We start from the raw sequence: 13,486 nt of genomic DNA on the forward strand, positions 1-13,486 counted from the left end.
CCTCATCTATTTAATAAGTTGAAGAAGGAAGTAGTAAATCACTATATTATATTTGTCAAAAAACCCTAACTGGGGCCATGAAGAATCAGACATGATTGAAATAAATGAACAACAAATCAGTGATAGAATAAGGGGCAAGGGATTCAAGTGAAGGGATAGAATAGTATAAATTTATTCACTAATAGATTGTGATAGGGGAGATAGGAAAGTGTAGTGAGACAATGGTGTTAGGCTAGAAAAGAACCCCTTGGGAACAGATCATTGGAGATCTGATGAGGTTAGAAAACAGACTTAAAATTGTAAGACTTGGGAAAAAGATGGAATAATTAAAATTATGATCATATAAAGAAATTTCAGGTTTCATGGATGTGGAAGTAAATGTATAACTGAAGTAAAATGCAAGTTATGTGTACTTAGTTGATTAAAGAACTGGAGAGTTAGGGTATTTTAGGGCTCTTGAAGTTCCCTAATATTAAGACAAGAGACAGATTGGTAGCAAATTCTTTGAGGTAGACCCTAAGTTAAATGAGAAAAGATAGAAAATGTTTTTGGGGTTGATAGATAACTGATAGAAGGGTCTGAATTGGGTAATAAATCTGATTAATGTGGATCATAAGGAAAGAGAGGTTGCTATGTTATGGTGGTAAAGAGTGTGTTTAAAGGTGGCAGTGGAGGACAAGTAATATGTCATCTCCCTGATCATGACTTGTGAGTTGGGAAATATGAGTGAAAATTCACTTAGCATTAGAAAAGTTGACAGCAATGCAGTATATTATCAGAAGGGAATTAGGAATCAATGAATAACAGAAAATGAAGAAATAGAAAAAGAACAACATTCATAATGAAATCATTTTTGTTCCCAGTAGAGAAAGGATTCCAGAGTGCACAGTAGAAGATAGAGTGGGACACTGAAAGGGTAGGGTTGAGCGTGAGGGGGATCAAGGAGGAGAGAAGAGAGAATGGAGAATGGGCTTAGTATATTAGCTTCTGGGAATTAAGAACTACAGGTATGGAGAGAATTGTAAGCATGGGAATATACATGGTTGCAGAGACATCCAGTGAAGGAGGCATATTGTTATATTGTTGAAGGTCCTCCCTCAAAATCCAGTCTCATGGTAGGTAGTGATATGTTTTGTGAGGTTCAGGAAAGCCACCTGACAGCAGGCAAGAATAGGAAAAGATATATCTTGGAGGAGTGTGGTCAGGAGATAGGAGCTAAGAGGAGGAGGTGGTTCTTGTGTTGGGAAAGGTCCTGCTAGGGTGAGTCTGATCCTGAGCTGATGCCTGGGTTTCACCTGTAAGGCCCAGGAAGGAAGATTAGGAAAGAATTTGTCAGTTTGAACATCATCATCAATTTACATTTTGAATGTATCCACTAGAAACATGGTACTGTGCTAAGCATTATGCATAAAGGAATTATAGCTTCATCAAGTGAAAGAGGTACTCAACTATTAACTGTAATTGTTCTATTTCATAAGTGTAATTTTCAAATTTACATGTATAATACTATCTTTATAAATGATAACTGACATTTATATAATACTTTAAGTTTTAGAGTGGATTTTACATTTCATTTGATTTTTCACAATAACCCTGGGAGATATGTGGTATTATTATCTTCATACAGATAGGGAAACAGACCAAGAAAGCTTAAGGCATGACTAGAGTCAAGCTGATGGCAGTCTTCCTGACTCCAAGTCCAGAAGACAATCCACAGCTCTATGCTATATAATGTCACGATATGATTGAAGAGTTTGAAGTGGCCTCAGAAATCAAGAGATCCTCCTATAACATATCTAACAGGTGGTCATTCATCCACTGTTTGATGACTTCTAATGAAAGGAAATCACCATCTCACTGGAATACATCTGGTATGACTTTCTTGTTTATCTCCTGGCACTTAATTTTTTTTCTTCACACCTTCTACCTGTTTCTCCAGGTTTTGCCAAGCATAACTAATCTAATTCCTCCTCCATGACAACCCTCCAAATACAAGACAGACCTGAAATTTTAAAGCATTTTAACTTTAATCACTTTAAAGCTTAAAAATATATAAGGGGCAGCCAGTTTGCTGCTAGGTGATGCAGTAGATAGAGAGCTGGCCCTGCAGTCAGGAGTACCTGAGTTCAAATGTGACCTCAGACACTTAGTAATTACCTAGCTGTATGGCCTTGGGCAAGCCACTTAATTCTATTTGCCTTGCAAAAACCAAACCAAACCAAACCAAACAAAACAAAACAAAAAACCAAAACCTATACTAGGACTTTTGAGAACACTGTATTTGAAGTGATCTATATTACTTAGCACATCTGTGTGTCCTTTGCTGCCCCCCCTTCTCCTTTTTCTTAGCTAAATAAGCCCTTTCCTTTACATGATGCTCATGTTAAAGAAGATTTTTTTGTCGACTTAAAACCATTAGTAATTGAGTTGTTTTTGGTGAAAGAAGCAATACACTTATAAAATGAACCTCTGAATCTCCCTTTCCTGTTTATTTTAACCAGAGCAACAAAATTCTGTCTTTTAGATAGACTTCTTTCTTCTGAGAAACTCAACTATGCTACTGTAGGTCAATAATTATTTATAATATAATGTGTCCAGGCTTAATTTCCACAATTTGATAAAATCCCTTTCTGTTACCAAGAAAAATGACATGAGAATTTGTTGCAAGATTTTTTTATCATGTTCCCATGTATGTAATCACATCTGTGAACACATTAGGAGTATAGAGTTACTGGCATATGTCTCCAAGTGCGTTCTATTATATGCTAACTGTAATTTTCTGAACACTAATTTACAGTTGTACTTCAAGCTTACTTCTACAACACTGAAGTAAATACTGTATATATTTCAGGAATTCTATACAAAATTATATATTTGATAACAGAGAGACTGCTAATTCAGTAAACATTGCATAGATGCATTGTATTCACAATTGTGCCACATGAGTTCTGCACAGCTGGCACACTGTGGAAGGAAATTTTGTATACATTAATATTTTGCAGTTATATCTTTGATTGCCATGCCTCACACTTTTGTCTAAGAATGTACGATAATCCAGAGTTTGATCAGGAATTTAAAAGATAGCTAGGATGTCCATTTTAGAGATAGGTGAAGTGAGACAAAGAATGAATGGATAAATATCGAACTAAGGTAATACAGTAAATCAATAGCAGATCTGGGAGAGCAAGTACATTGCAGTATTTTGACTTAATCACAGTCAATCTCATAATGGGTTGGACAACCACTCTTCAGATTTCAGATTTTCTCTGGGGGAAGTAGCATCTGCAAGATACAAGATCCTGCTCTCTAAAGCAATGCCAAGTGACAGTATGATGTCATAGATTTTAAGCTGTAAATAGAGACCCTTTTTAGAGGGTCTTTAAAGATCCCCCACTTTAGTCACCTTTCTTCGCAGGTGAGGAAACTAGAGCTCAGAAATTTAAGGGACTTATCCAAGCTCACAGAGGTAGGAAGTGTCAGTATCTCCAAATAATAGCATTCTTCTACTGTACCATGCTTCCCTCCAAGTCATATCAGTTTTCAAAATACTATGCTTCACCTTTGAAACAAAGGATGCTTATCATCATTTCCCTCTCTATTTTTATTGCTCCAGGCATTGGATAAGGAAAGGGCCTTGTCTATATTTAATGAATTGAAGCTCAGTAGTCTCCAAGGCATTTCGGGCATCCATATATATTGTAGAATGCATTTTCAGTTCAATTACTTTGAAAGCCTGGGTAACAGGAGAGTGTGGTAGTATGGATAACAAAATTATTTTCTTTAATAGCCACAGGAAGTCCTGTTAGTCACTGTAGCAAATGTTGATTTTACTTACCTGCTTGGGAAGGAGGTACAAATGTCATTTAAATCATTTCCTGAGGATAATTTTGGTACTCTCTCCAACTCTCCTATAAATTTGTTTTACAGAATAAATGATTGCCTGGGTAGACTGTGTCAATCAGCATGGAAAGTCTCTATCATCACATATTTAAACTTACCCATTCCCACCCTGACCTTTCACATCTACATCTTTGTGCATTTTATTTTTACTTTCCATTCCCACCCCTCAACCCCACCCCCCACTCTCTCCATCTTTTGACTTTTCACAAACCATCACCAATCTAGGGAGTTCTTGCTTTCCTGTGTAAAACTTGTATAAAAAATAATGGCAGTAAATAATCCCTCCTGGAGCTATTCCCTCACTCCTTCACCGGCACGCCATGTAACTCTCATTATTGGTAATGGGAGTTATGCACGCACATCAAACAGAGAGCAGACCCCTTAGTGTAAACTTTTGACAGAAGTCTCTGAAACAACTTTTCAAAACCCATGTCTTGTTTATTTCCTTCTTCTTTCCCCTCTGGTTTTATGTCAGTCATCAATCGGGCAGGAGACAACTCATTTCATTTCCGTGACAGACTATGATGGACTTGTGTTGCAACCCTGACTTAGGTTGAGAACTTCGATTTCTCAAGTTGAAAGCTTAAATGTCCCATGCTTGGAGGAGCTATTGATCTGATGTAGATGGACAGCTCAAGAGGAACTGATACATTCCTTAGAGCACTTTCCCACTCCCACACTCCCCTTCTCTTTCCTGACCACTACATAATGTAGTCATTCTTGGATTTTATTGTTGTTTACAAACTTTAAATTTAGCATCTGCATGATACTTTGGGTGTCTTTTTAAAAACACTTTCTGTAGATGTATAATGTAATCCAGGATTATTATGGCATTTAGAAGCCTTCACAGTGGGCCTCTTGACCAAACTGATAGCATATGATTCTCTTCTATACTCTTATTTCTAGAGAAACTAGACATTTATTATCGTCTATACATGTTGTTGTCTTTCATTTCCATGTTTACACAGGCTGTCCCCTCTGCTTGAAATGCTCTTCCTCCTTCAATTCACCTCACAGTACCCTAGCTTGTTTCAAAGAACTTGGTATTACCAACAGCAGTCAGCTTTTCATTCCCTTCAGTTGCCAGTACGGTAACCTTGTCAACATTATTTTAAATATATTGTGTAAGTGCACATTTATGTAGGTTCTGATTTTTTCTACTTGTGTGTAAGTTCTTAAAGGTCAGAACTTTTTTCCCACTTTTTTTAAGTATCTACAATCCCATAGAGTTATTAGAACATAGTAAGTGATCACTAAATTTATCTTATTTGAATCAATTTCATTTACATCACAGCTAATATGACTATATTTTGTTATTGTTTGTCCTTCCTTTTCTAAAAGGGCTAATGACATCCCAGGTGATGTTTAAACTTATCAACTGGATTTACATGAGGCAGAGTGGAGCAAAGTCCTCAGTCTAACTCTTCCAGTCACCTAAGTTATCTGACAAAACAAAAAGTCAGGACAACTGGTAGTAGGCTGGAATACACTGAATGATGGTGATTTCTATGTCTGACCAAGCTCTAGGTGCTCCACAATACCTGCTTCAGCCCCCTTTAAAACTGTTGGAACAAATTGTTCTCATCTACCCATTCTACTAGAGGAAGCTTCAAGTACTTGAGATTGACATTCCCATGTCTCATCAACAAGTTTGAAACAGGTTGGTTATCCTTCCCTAATTTAGCCTGTCTGCCATAATGGTTTCATCTGGGTGTGACCATTGTGCATTCTGTAGCTTCTTGGAACCATAGATAAGTCTGGTGATAGGCATATAAGCAGCTCTGAAAAGGGCACAGCAATCCCTCACACCAGAGTACTAGTCTTCCCTGAAGACTCCATCCAGAAAGAACTTGTACTTTTCCCCAAAATGAACATATAATGAATGGTAATTTTTAATGATATGTTATTTTTCTAAATACATGTTATTAACGTTTTTCAACATTCATCCACATGCTTAAATATATTTTTAAGTTCCATCCCCCTCTCCCAACCCCCTTCCCTCAGGGGCAAACAGTCAGGTTAATATTGTACATATACATTTGTGTTAAACAAGTTTACAGATTAGTCATTTTTGGCATGAGGAATTAGTATTAAAAGAAAGAAATACATGAGATATTTTTTAAAAAGTAAATGTAGTGTTCATCAGATTCTGATGGATATTTTGCCTTGTTTTGTTTTTTCCCTCTGGATGGGGATAGCATTGTTCCTAGGCAGTCTAATAGGTTTGTCCTAGCTCTCTCAACTTCTGAATGGAGCTGCTTCCATCAAGATTGATCATCCTACAATGTTGTTGCTAATGTGTTCAATGTTCTCTTGGTTCTGCTCTCTTCTCTCAGCATCAGATCCTGTAATTCATTCCAAACTTCTCTATAGTCTATTTTTGGTTTCTTATAGAACAATAATATTCCATAATATTCATGTACCGAATTGTTTAATCATTCCCCAATTGATGGCCATCCCTTCCATTTCCAATTCTTTGCCTCTACCAAAGAGCTGCCATGAATATTTTGGAACAAGTGGAACTTCTCCCATTTTTATGGCTTCTTTTGGATATAGGCCTAGAATTGGATTTGCTGGGTCAAAGGGTATGAACAGTTTTATTGCTCTTTGGGCATAATTCCATATTGCTTTCCAGAACAGTTAGATCAGTTCGCAGAATGAATGGCATTTTAATTAAAAGTTGATTTTAATTTTATTTTTAAGACTTAATCAAACTAATATAGTTTTAATACTCTTCTTTACCATGTGAGCCTAAACTCTTTAATAACTTTTCCCTTCTACATCCTGAAGAAACTTGCTTAAAGGTTAAGTTTTTGTCTTACCTTTATCCTTTACTGGATAACCTTTGGTCATTTGAATCTCAATGAAGTTGTAGCTTAGATTTTTTTTTTAAGTTTTTGCAAGGCAATGGGGTTAAGTGGCTTACCCAAAGCCACACAGCTAGGTAATTAGAAAGTGTCTGAGATTGGATTTGAACTCAGGTACTCCTGACTTCAGGGCCAGTGCTCTATCCACTGTGCCACCTAGCTGCCCCTGTAGCTTAGATTTAATCAACAAATTGTTGAATTACTCAATTTTAGTGTCTAATAAACTATACTTTCATAAAGTTCATAAAGGAAGTTTTGATTTGTTCTAAAAGAAGATCATAGTGATGCCATGACAAGCACATGAATTGGATTTGAGTGAGGGTATGCTTTGTTAAGCCATCAGTCTCACTTTCTCCTCCAGAGTCATCTGAGTCCAGTGATCAGATATTAATCAAGAAGACTGGAGATGACCCTGGTTGCAAGACAACAGGGTTAAGTGATTTGCACAAGATCACACAACTAGTAAGGGTTAAATGCTTGAGGCTGGATTTCAATTCAGGTCCTTTTGGTTCCAAGGTCAGTGAGTGCTCTATCCACTATGCCACCTAACTGCCAAGAAGTTTTAGTTCTATGTGAGAGGATGAACTTGATAATAAACCATCTAGAAAAGGGAAATCAGCTATCTTGAACTTCTAATTAGTTTTCTGCCAGGTCAGAATTACATATTTTGCAAGGAGAGGTGATCAATGAACTTACTTAACTCATATCTAAGTGAATTGTAGGCTTTCTTCTTACCCAGAAAAAACAGCTTTTAGATTGCTAAAAACCCTAATTTTTAACTATTGGTTCACAATTATTTATGCTTCATTTCTGAGCAACACCATACTATATGCTTGATGTAAGCATATTGTAGTATATTAATAATTACTTTTACATGAAAAGAGACAGCAAGGCATAATGAGTAGAAGGTCACATTTGGAATCAAGTTCTTAATCACAGAGTAGCTGTATATTGGAAATTTGATAGTGACTTAGAAGGTTGCTGTATTTGCAGTTAGAGGTCCTGAGATCAAATCCTAGACCTTACCACTTATTTCTTTTGTGGGCTTGGGTGCCATGTTCCTCCACTGTAAAATGGAGTGATTGGATCAGATGATCAGAGAGATATTTTTCATCTTTAAATCAATGAGTGTCAGAGCTTATACTTTCAAGAGATAAGCATTTATTAAGCACCTATTATGTGTACAGCACTGTGTTGGCCATTAGAAACAAAGTTATAAAAAAGAAAAAGAAGAGGAGGAGAGAGGAGGATAAAAGGGGAGAGAAGGAAAAGAATAGAGAGAAGAGAAAAAGAAAAAGGAAGCAAAGGAATAAGAAAAGAAATGAACCCTAATATGAGTTTTCATTCTATTGGGGCATTCAATATGTACCTATTGAAGTATAAAAAGAATAGGTACAAAATTTATCTGTGTTTAAACAATAGGAAGCAAATTAGAACAACAAAAATAACTATGAAAGGGTAGTAAGTTGAGCTATATTGAAGACATAAAAGGAATTCTTATGAATGGGAAATTTTTGTTAGTCAAAACTAAACCAACCAACAAAATATGGGGATAAGAAGTTCCAGATATGTATATGTATCAGGAAAACACATGTACCTTAAAAATGAAGTAATCTTGTCTTGCAATTAAAGAGAGAACTGCTGGAAACCTGTTATTTACTACTGGACACCTGTTATTTACTGCTGGTTAGAGAATATTTAAAGTTTACAGAAAGGCTTCTAGGTCACTGAATAAAATTCCCATGGAGGCTGTATGAAAGAATATGGGATTAGAAGTTGGGAATGGAGTGTGATCCCTACCAATGGAATGAGCACCCACATTAATGAGATTATGGCCTTACTCATCATATGATCTATTTTTTAAAATTTTTTTGCAAGTAATAGGGTTAAGTGACTTCCCTATGGTCACACAGGCAGGTAATTATTAGTCATACGATCTTCAGCTAAAAATAACTTCTCTGACCCTCAGCATAATTATTTGAAAACAAATATACAAACAAAAAAGGATGCAATGATTTTATCTTTATGTTAGAGACTCTTATATTCAGAGAATCTAGGTACATCTGGGAGATTGTACCTCTTTCTTTTGCTTGTAACTCTCATTGAGGAAATTAGTAGGGGAAATATGTACATGGAATGACTCTATTCCTTACCCCTTACAGTACACTCTATATTGTATCTCTAGTAACTTAATGATTGTTGGTTGATGGAAAGATTGCTTGATGCTAACTCCCTGAAAGTAGTCAATTCACAATATTAAGACATAGCATCCTATTAAGAGAAGCAAAACAAAATAGAAATAATCGAATAGGAAAATAAAAATATCCCTGAAAACCATTTCTTTCTGTTTCTATAAACTGAAATAATTTTGTAAGACAGTTATTTAAGCTATTTTTCAGAATAGTTGGTTCTTATGTTAGAGATGAGTTACAGTGAGTCTGACTGCAGTTGATCAGCCCAATTCAAATCTGGAATGCTCTACCACAGGTTGGGCACAAATGGTCCATGTGAACACCTGAGGGGATTACTCTAAACTTAAGTATCTCCTGGTTCCTTTGAGCTGCTTCCATTCTGTCCTTTTTGATGTCAGTTTAGCATAGTGACAAAGGACAACTATAGAGCAGCCCATATTGCTGATATGCACTCAGTGTGGTTTTTATTGTATGAGTTGAACTTAACTCATCCCAACTCTACCCCTCACCCCCAAAAAACTGTCATCACCTCAAAGAACATTTTAACATAGGGTATGCATAAAAATGTCAACTAAAAGAGAATAGGATGTTTTAAGTAAAATTACAAATAATGAATTGAATGAATAAACGAATGGTTCAAGAGATGTTTTGTTAATTATAATTTGATATGAAACAATTCACAATTGTATTTAAGTGGTTTTATAAATTAGTTTAGGAAAAAAACACTGTGAATATTTTCTGGCAGTTTTTGTAACAGAGCAAATTAAGTTTTTTCTGCATCTTTCCCTCCATTCATTAGGTCATCACTGATGCCCAAAGAACATGTGCCATTAAAAGGAAGAAAAAATCCATTACATTATAATATATTATTAATGAATAATTTTAAATATGTGAAGTAACCTATGTCTGTTCCATTCATCTCCATTTGCATGTTTGTGAGATATGGCTATATAATGCATTTTAATTTAGTAAGACCTGGCATGATACTGATAAACTGTCCAGGTTTCACAGGCACACAACAATGAGATCAGCACAACTTTGTAAAACTTCAGTTTGTAGTGAATCAAATACCTCCTCTTTCCCTCACCTCTGTCAATGCATGTGTCAAACTCATTATCAGTGTGAACCTCCCTGGAAGCACACTGCTAAGGTAAGTAATTCATGCTTCCACTTATTAATGGTATGGTGCTGGCTGATAGAACACTTGGGTTTTCTTGTGTTAATTGTTAGAACAAATTATTAGACACAAACAGTTTTTTCAACTTAAATAGATAACATTTGTTTTGTCATTATCACTATCTGTATTTGTTATTTGAATTTCTCTTTTCTCTTACTAAGAGCACCCTCTCTGATGTAGGCACACCATGATGGTGGGCCAGTATTTTCCATGCTGCATAATCAATTCCAAAGTTCTTAAGAGAGACCTTCAGGGTGTCCTGTTATAGTTTCTTTTGACCCTTCTGTGAGTATTTGCACTGTGCAAATTCTCCATGAAATTATCTTTTTTTTTTTTTGCAAGTAGACACCTGGCATTCAAACAGCATGGCTAACCCATCGAATTTGCACTCTCTATAGTAATATTTGAGAATGCTTGGCAGTTTAGCATGAGAAAGGACCTCAATATCTGGTATCATCTTTTCAGATGATCTTCAGAATTTTCCTAGGACAATTTCAATGGAAGCAATTCAGTTTCCTGGTATCCAAAAACAAGTGGAACTTGAGCCCATCTACACTCTCTCAATTTTTATATTCTTCATTTTGATGAACATTTCATGATCTTTTTGATGTTTTTTTTGGTGCTTATCTGCTTCATGTAACTCTATACCCTTTCTAACTTTAGACAGCTTATGTCTACTCACTGAAAGTTTAGAAAAAATCTGGATTTGGTAAGAAAGCTAGGTCTACACCCATTTGAGTTAAATGGCAGTAGTCATGTAAACTGAAGTTTAAAGATGTTAAATGGCTTGCTTGAGGTCATGCAACAGTTAGTATTGGAACACATTTTTCTCATTTGGTATAATTATTTTTTCATGTATAACTATTGTATTTACATGCCTGTGTGTGTGTGTGTGTGTGTGTGTGTGTGTGTGTGTGTGTGTAGGAACACCAGTCAGGAATATATGGGTTTAAAATCTTATATGTATTGACTGCTTGAGCCCAAATCACTATCTCTTGTAATCCAGGCAATTCTTATGACTAAGTTAAAAAAGCAGCTGTCAATAGAGTTTCTGTCATAATTTCTACACAATCATAAAATGTTAGAGGAAGATATTAATGGGGGAAAACTGAACAAATTGAAAGGAAAATAAGAGGAAAAGTCCAGAAGTTAGAACTAAGACTGAGGATGAGGGTGAGAACAGATGAGGATTAGGAAAAATTTGCTGATATGGTAAAATCATATGTACAGTCACTATAGCAGAGATAGTGATTAAACACTTGATTGATCTTAAAGGGAGCAAATCAGAAAGTAGTGGCTATTGTGACAGAAACCCAGTAGGGACCTGACTTTGGGGACAGATTTTCTTGCCATCCTAGTGTGATGTGACAAGGGATGTAAGATGTAGGCATGGCCCTTCTCATGGGTGAACCTTGTGCTATTGAGAGAAAGCATGTTACTATCTCCATGCTGGTTAAAATGATCTCTTTCCATAACTTCTTAATTATAAAATAAAAATAGAATTTTTGGTTCAATCAATAATCAGCCAAATCATGAAAAAATAGACGTCTTCTCTCACTTCTGGTACTTTTCTGATATTTTCACCATGCACCTCATCATTGTTCAAAATTTCATTAGTCTTAGTATTTCAACTCATCACCACCCCTTCTCCTCTGCTTGAAGGATAAAGCCATGGACCTTTCTTTAAGGATACAAATCAATTTAGGACATCTCAACTCTTACCTAGTTGCTCTATTCTGGAATTTCTTTGATATATACATCATTGCCCTGATCATCAGTGCCTCCTATCCCCCTCACTACTCTGCTTTTGCAAATTTTTATGTTATCATCTCTTATTGAATTGTAAGCTCCTTGACAGTAAGAACTGTTTAAAAGTTAAATAAATTTAAATAAATATTTGAAAATTTTAAAATATTCCCAGAGCTCAGTTCAATGCCCAAATATAGTAAGTGATAAATAAACATTTACTACTAGTGCACAGCATTGATTTCTCTCCTAATTTTGACCTTGGTGGAAACCTTTTCATCAAACACAGCACTGCATGATATGTCAGTCTTCTACCTTCTTCCTACCTTTCTAATCCTTCCTTCTTGTCCACTTCCCCTGGGTCATCATTCCCTTTCTAATATTAAAATATAGTTTTCCCAAAGGCTTAACCCTTTGCCCTTTACAATTCTCTCTAACACCTCTGCTTTGGCAATCATATTCATTGCTACATCTTTAACAAGTACATCTATAAAGATTACTCCTAAATCAATATTACTAGTCTCATCTTTTGTACTGAGTTCAAAATCTTATACCTCCACCTTCTTTCAGGAAAGTTCTACCCTAGTAGCAAGCAGTGCTGTATACTCAAATTTATCAAAAATCAAACTTATCATCATTCCCTTCTAAATCTGTACTTCATTTGGACTCTGTCACTTTTTTTTAATCTCACTATTCCTTTGATCTCAAACACTTATATTTTCACATTTTTCTTGCACATTTCCTTGATTCTTCTCTATCACTCACTTAATAAATCCAGTCATTTTTTTTGTTTGTCTCATGTATTCCATCTCTGTCAGAAGTATACATATATATATATATATATATATATATATATATATATATATATATATGTATTAAGCCCTCTATTATTTATAATGTATATGGAACTCAGTTATATAAAAATAAAATAAATGTGAGAAAAATGTCATTTGTATTTCACTAGGTAAATATTATGATCTTATACTCTCCAAAAGAGATAGTTATCACATAGAGGATTGAAAACTAGTCTACAAGACAGGAAATTCTCAGCTCAAGAGCAGCTACTGACACACGCATACTGTGGATTTCTGGGCAAATCACTTAAACTCTAAGGGTTCCAGAAAAGTATATAACACTATAAATAAAATATTGAGATTGGCATTTCCCTCTGGTAGAGAATTAATATTATAAGAGATGCTATTGGATTGGTGCTTAAATAGGATAATTGTTGTTGTTGTTATTTACCCCCATCATTTTTGGCATTCTCCATTGTATAGTGGGATTTTCCTCACCAAGAGATCCCTACACAGAGAACTTATAAACTAGTTCAAAAGAAAAAAAAAAAAGCAAAAAACAAAGCATTGCCCAAATTGGGAAATATTTAGATGATATATATGTAAATAGACTTGATATAAAATTTCAAATTATTTTTTTCTGATAAATTGCCCCTTTTACAAAATTAAACTTTTGTTGGAAATAATATTTAACTTTAATATAAACTAAAATAATTTACTAACATTTATGTGAAATAATTTCAGTACATAAAGTATCAAAATAATTTTTCAGCCCCTTAAGTCTCCAGCAGGATTCCTTTTCATTCAGTT

At 35.2% G+C, this 13,486-nt stretch overlaps 1 long non-coding RNA gene across 4 annotated transcripts in view; it reads right to left on the minus strand.

Moving 5' to 3' along the window:
- LOC141507457 (uncharacterized) overlaps positions 1-13,486 on the minus strand; it is a 100,239-nt gene that overhangs the window by 58,350 nt on the left and 28,403 nt on the right. The window lies entirely within an intron of this gene.

The sequence above is a fragment of the Macrotis lagotis genome, chromosome 1 (genome assembly GCF_037893015.1).
Source record: "Macrotis lagotis isolate mMagLag1 chromosome 1, bilby.v1.9.chrom.fasta, whole genome shotgun sequence".
Classification (NCBI taxonomy): Eukaryota; Metazoa; Chordata; class Mammalia; order Peramelemorphia; family Peramelidae; genus Macrotis; species Macrotis lagotis.